Source organism: Oryzias latipes, chromosome 3 (assembly GCF_002234675.1).
Source record: "Oryzias latipes chromosome 3, ASM223467v1".
In the NCBI taxonomy this organism is placed as follows: domain Eukaryota; kingdom Metazoa; phylum Chordata; class Actinopteri; order Beloniformes; family Adrianichthyidae; genus Oryzias; species Oryzias latipes.
Genome location: NC_019861.2, coordinates 22,727,879 through 22,732,597, shown reverse-complemented (window position 1 = coordinate 22,732,597; position 4,719 = coordinate 22,727,879). Strand labels below are relative to the sequence as shown.

The 4,719-nt window shown below is 37.3% G+C and overlaps 1 long non-coding RNA gene across 2 annotated transcripts; it reads left to right on the top strand.

Moving 5' to 3' along the window:
* The first annotated feature begins 740 nt into the window (after positions 1 to 740).
* LOC111947150 lies at positions 741 to 4,466 on the top strand. Of its 2 annotated transcripts, none has more exons than XR_002872971.1 (6): positions 741 to 1,182; positions 1,930 to 2,155; positions 2,287 to 2,446; positions 2,569 to 2,741; positions 2,839 to 2,995; positions 4,030 to 4,466. It is a non-coding gene; the product is annotated as an uncharacterized LOC111947150 (long non-coding RNA). The 2 variants fall into 2 exon arrangements; XR_002872970.1 differs by having other exon boundaries at positions 2,531 to 2,741.
* The last annotated feature ends 253 nt before the right edge of the window (positions 4,467 to 4,719 follow it).

Genomic DNA, 4,719 nt, shown 5'->3' with positions numbered 1-4,719 from the left:
AGATCTCAAAATTCTCTCACAACTGTCTCTTCTCCAGATCTCAATTGAGAGAAAAATGAGCCATATTATGTTGCGCTCAAGTATGTCTCAATTTGATATCCTTACTTCAAATCCCTATCTCAGTTACGTCTCAGTGAAAGACATAAATGGTTCTGTCTTTCGTTGCTCAATAATTTAGATCTTGTTTTAGCCTATTTTTTTATTGTCTCAGCAAAAAGAAAAATGAGAGTAGTACGAGCCCTAAAATGAGTCTTATGATGACACCATTACAGTTCATCTCGAGAAAATAACATTTTTTATTTTATTTATGTTCAACTTAAAAAAGTTGTTTATTGCTTACATATTTATATAACTTAATTACAATTTCAAGAAAAAAAAGTTAAATCATTAAGACGGTCATGTCCTCAAAAGACATATTTTTGAAACTTTTTAAAAAACATGAAATTTCAAGACAACGTTGCAGTGTCGATTTAATAAACTTTTTTTTGACTGCTTAGATAAACATAAATGAACAAGAATGTATGTTGGGTTAATGGTGCTAGGTTTAGTTAAACACAAACACACGCATGCACTGGCACACATGCATACACGCATAAGTGCATATACGCACACTTATATATTGGTGGGTATAAAACATTTAACACATTGATGTCTGAACTAAATAAAGGACATTTGGGATCATATTTGGATCACCTTAAAGTGAACAAAAAATAGATCTTACATTTGAAACAAATAAAATACACAAATAAAAATAATCAAATAAATAAATCAACTTTAGGACGGTACAGATTTATGGGGTTCAGTTTGAGTTACTTTATCTTTGTCTTTAAAAATCCCCCTTCATGCAGCCTAACAAGCTGAAAATATTTTCTGTTTTCTTGATTTTAGTCTGCATCATATTGAACAAACAGAAGCCTGGAGTAACCCGATTTGAATTTTAAACTGTATCACAGCCTCACTTGACACAGATTTCTGATTGGTTGATCACAGTGGGAGGGAAAAGTCTGTGGTTGACGTCACCAACGGGCCGGAATCTGCAAGCGGGAGAAGTGCAGAGAACGAGAGACTTTTGACGAGCGTTTGTCGTATTTTTTCTGCGTTTTAACAATCCGTGGGATGAATCTCCAACATTTTTTTTGCTTGTCTGGAAAAGATTCAAATAAAATCTTTGAAGTTTGCACGGTAAGTTTGCGATTTCTTTCCTCCAACTCTGAACTCAGTTGAATGCTAAAGGTGTTTAAGCTAGCTCTGCCAGTAATGCAGACGTCTGGGCTACTCGCGGTGGCTTTGGCTGTATAAGTAATTATTACATTTTATAAAGGTTTACTTGTGCTTTTTGTAATAAAAATAGAGACATTGAAGAGTTATTTGCAGTGCAGAGTTTACAGGAATGAGCCTCGATATTTTTCCAAACGCGTGAGTGCTAAGTAACTGTTGGAAGACATTTTGCTCTGTCTTCATTAAGTTAAGGGTCTGCATGGTTCATCCCATTCACAGTGTGACGACACCACAGACCATTTCCATTATTGCAAACTTCAAAATGTGCAGTTTCACTGTATGTTCAATTTTTACGCTGTATAAGCTTTTATCTTGTTTAAAAGATCATCTTGCAGACGTTTGGCCTGTCATGTCATCTTTTGAAACTGGTTATGGACATGTGTTTAAAGTAAAGTTATCATTAACTGCTCACATGTCTAGAAAGCATAATCTGAAAATTTAAGTATGCATATTAGGGAAACATGTTCTCAGCCCTCTGTCAGTGGTGGAGATGTTTAGAGAGCACAGATGTAGCTAAGCCAACAAATGTCAACACTGATATGTACGAGGATTTTAGTGAATCATAAATCATATTTAAAAACCTTTCCAGATCTTACTTTGTGCTGTATAAAATGTGTGTACATGATGTTTTTTTCCCCTCTCTGATTCAAGGTGATCTAAATACTCGTGAAAATGAGTGAATCAGAACCCATGTTCCTCCACACTGCCATTATGGAGGTCCTACCAGAGCCACAAAAGACATCCTGGAAGAACACTTGCAGTCCATTGGAATAAATGGAGTTGTATGAGGATCTACGATTCATAGAAGAGGCTGACTTGCTGCCAGCTTTGAGACCTGTTCAAGCCCGGAAACGTCTTGCTCTCTGGAAATTGAAATGTGAGTGTCAAACATTACAAATGAGTTTTTGTAATGCACGGAAGTGGATATGAATATGAATGGTAACACACTGACAGTACAGTATAAACTTAATACACTTATACTGTTTGTTTGTTTGTTTTTTGTTGCAGACCAAACGCCAGAGAACAGCACATCGTCATCTGTTGAGACCTCACCAACACAATCATCATCACTTTTGTTATAGTCACCGAGAAGTTTGTCATCCACATCTTCCAGAAGCCGAGGACTGTACATACATTGACTGGGAGGACAGCTTTGAAATTCCATGGAGTAAGTTTTCTGAGGAATTTGTGCAGAGGGGAAAGAGACCTGGCCCAAGACTAAGGAAGGAAATGGTTTGCACTCTTTTTGCAGAAATGATGAAAGCAAGACGTTTTTCCAAACTCTAAAAGGCTGCAGATGATGCGGGGAGAGCAGAGTGGCTGCTCAGAAGAGATGAGATGTTAAAGAGATGCGCTTTCTTCTGCTCTGCTACTTTAATGAGGAGGATGCCATGTTCTTGTAGAAGATGCAGACGAGGTCCAGATGCAGCAGGTGCCGTTGACTCCAACTGTTATTGTATGTGGTAAGTAAAGTTTCCAGTGTTAAATTATTCTAAAGGTTTTGTCTTTGTACACTGTACATGAGTGACATGTTTACTTTATCCATTGTTCTGTCTTTAGGACAGTCTTGCTTTTCCCCAAGGAGGTTCATGCTGAGTTGGGACCGCTCCATCGTACACAACAACATTGCAGCACTATGACTGATGTTCAGAAGCTACTTCTGCTTTAACAGTCATTATCCAACTGAGCTGGCTTCAACCCTGGAGTTTCTGCAAAGGTACATATTTATGAGTGCTGTCATGCGATTCATTTTTGGGTGTGGTTAGTTAATCATGACCTGCAGTTAATTATTCTAATTAATCTTTTATTAATCTAACTCAGGGCTGCTCATCCCTGGTCCTTGAGATCTACCAGCCTGCTTGTTTTCCAACTCTCACTGAATTGCTTGCTGCTGATTACCTGGACCAGGTGTGTTCATTCAGTCAGTATGTGGAGACATCTGGTTGAGCTGATCAACAGCTAGCAGGGCTTGGAGATCTGGAAAACAGTCAGGGTGATGGATCCCAAGGACCAGGAATGAGCAGCCCTGGCTAACCTAAAATTTAGCTTTGAAAATCCGTATTTTGGGGTAATTTGATTTAAATAGCAAGATTGTGTCACATTAAAAGAAATAAAATACAATTTAAAGGGTGGCTTTATGAAGTTTTCTAAGTATAACAGACTTTTTTCCAATCTTTACTTTTGTACCACTAAGGGATAATTCTTCAGTCTCAAACAGAACAAAGACCTAAGCCAAAGTGCTCTAATTTAAAAAACTAATGGAAATATTCTGAACAATCCAAAAAATATTGACCACAAAATTCTTAATCATAGCATAATATATATTCGTTGAAATATCTTATTCCACAGTTTGCCGTCTGACACGATCAGCCCTCAGCGTCCCAATGAAGACATGGTTATTATTTTTCCCTTGTTAAGAGCCAACCATGCAAAATGAGACTTTTGATCATTTCTTAAATGTTTGATCTGGACTGTATCATGAAAAATGAAATGAAACAGATTTGAACCTTATTTGTTAAATATTTAATGCCCATAGTATGCTGCATTTCAATTCTTTTAACTGAAACAGATGTCCTCTCAAGCGACGTGTGGCTGCTTTTAAGGATGACAGAAACGTAATCTTATGGTAGCATTATGCAGCTGCTTTTATAAAACTACAGTTTGCTTCTAGCTTGAAGTGTTATCTTTGTTTGTTATGTGCGGTCTATTATCAATTTACTCATGCCAGATTTTAATGTTCTTGTCTTACAGCTTATGTCCTGTGATGTGCCACTCTACCTGGTTGGGAACAAATTGAAGAGGCCAAGCTCAAGAAAGCCTTTGTCAGCAAATGTAGGGCAGAGCAGGTTCTAAGGCCACTGCTATGATCTACAGTATGCGGACTGGTTTCTCTTCCATCTTTTTTCTTATTTTTAATCTTAATTTGGTTCTCAAATTGGTTCATGGATTTGATAGTCTGCAAGTTTCAGAGAATGTTTTTATGTTTATGTTTTTATAATGTTTTTTTTTTTTTCAGTGTGTTGTTTAAAATCTGGAAGTATTCATGTCCAGCGTGTCAACCAGATTGAGTATGCCATGGTTCATGTACTTAATGCATTTAATATTTTAAAAAGTGTCTAATACTGCTACCACAATTCAAATGCTGTACTGATGATGGTGCTGCCCAAATAAAGTGTAAAGCATTTACATTTCTAGTATTGTTTTTACTGTTACTGTATATCAGTGGTCTCCCATCCTGGTCCTTGAAGGTCACTGTTCTGCATGTTTTAGCTGTTTTCCTGCTCTAACAGATCTGCTGCAGTGGTTGAATTGCCTCCTCAAGTTCTGCAGGAGGTGGTTAATCACCTGTTGATTCACATCTGGGGAGCAAAGAAACATCTAAACCCTACATGATGGTGGCCCTTGAGGACCAGGATTGGCGACCATTGCTATAAAAATAAA